The sequence below is a fragment of the Marmota monax genome, unplaced genomic scaffold, assembly GCF_021218885.2.
Source record: "Marmota monax isolate L192 unplaced genomic scaffold, Marmota_monax_Labrador192_F-V1.1 WCK01_AAM20220418_F8-fsc00050, whole genome shotgun sequence".
Lineage (NCBI taxonomy): Eukaryota > Metazoa > Chordata > Mammalia > Rodentia > Sciuridae > Marmota > Marmota monax.
The window spans coordinates 8614995-8616512 of record NW_026694552.1 but is presented as its reverse complement, the minus strand read 5'-3'; positions in this window follow the sequence as shown (position 1 = coordinate 8616512).

The window sequence follows — 1518 nt, the reverse complement described above, 5'->3', positions numbered from 1 at the left end:
ACCAATGTCTTAAAAATAGGTTTTTTCATCAACAATCTAACAAGTTATCATAGAGGCTAACACATGAGCTTTGAAGGTCTCATTCAACCCAAGACATTCCACCCAGGGCTCCCAAAGTTCATGGCCTTTTCACATGCAAAATATGTTCATTATATACCAATAACCCCAAAGTCTTCACTTACTCCAGCACCAACTCAAAAGTCCAGAGTCTTATCTGAATCAGATATGGGTGAGACTTGAGGCATAATTCATCCTGAAGCTAATTCCTCTCCCTGTGTGAGCCTGCAAAATCCAACGAAGTTCTGTGGTTTCAAAAGACAATGGTGGGACAAGCATGGGATATACAGTCCCATTCCAAAAAAGGAGAAACAGGCAAGAAGAAAGGAATAACAGGCCCTAAGCAAGTCCAAAAACCCAACAGAGCAACTTTAAATGTTAAGACTCCAGAATAGTCTTTCATTCCACATGCCACCTCCTGAACACACTGGGAAGTCTGGGCACTTAATGTGTTGGGTGGCCCACCCTATGGCTTTGCTGGGCTTAGCATGTTCAGCAGCTACCATGGGTTGGAGTCTCATGCCTAAAGGTCTTCTAGGCTGATGTTACACACTGGGGACTTTACAATTCTGGGCTCTCTGACATGACCTTGGCTCCACTAGGCATTGCCCTGGTGGAGGCTGTCAGCAGTGGTTCTGTCCCTGTGATGAATTTCTTTCTGAGCATCTAGGATGTCCAATACACCCTTGAAATCTAGGTAGAGACCTCCTTGTGTACTGTGCATCTGCAGATTCAGTGCCACATGGATGCCAGCAAATTTACTGCTTATAACTTCTAGAACTGTGGCAGGATGTGCCTGGGTCCATTCGAACCACATCCAGGGCAGCCTGAGGTATGCTATGTGAGGAGAAAAGTCCCAAGGTGGCAAATTCTGAAGTTCCATGGACAGATCTCTGGAAATCTTGCCCTCAAGGTCATAACTTGCCTCAAAGATCTCTGAAATGGCATTGCCTTTTTTTCTTTTTTGTACCAGAGTTTGAACTCAGGAGCACTTAACCACTGAGCCACATCCCCAGCTATATATATATGTAGATGAACACAATATCTTTATTTATTTATTTTTATTGTGGTGCTGAGGATTGAACCCAGTACCTTACACATGTGAGGCAAGTGTTCTACCACTGAGCTACAATTCCAGCCCCATATATATATATTTTTTGAGACAGGGTCTTGCTAAATTTCTTAGAGCCTCACTAAATTGCTGAGGCTGGCTTTGATCTCCTGATCCTCCTGTTTTAGCCTCCCAAGTTTCTGGGATTAACAGTGTGTGCCACTGTGCCTGGCCTTCCACTGTCTTAATGAATAGAACCTGGCTTCCTTCTATTCATATTAACCTATTTAGCAAACAGTTGCTTAGTATTCTCTCCCAAACTTGAATTTTATTCTTTACATGGCTAGGCTGAGAGTTTTCCAAATCTTTCTGTTCTGCCACCCTTTTAGTTATGAATTCCATCTTTAAAT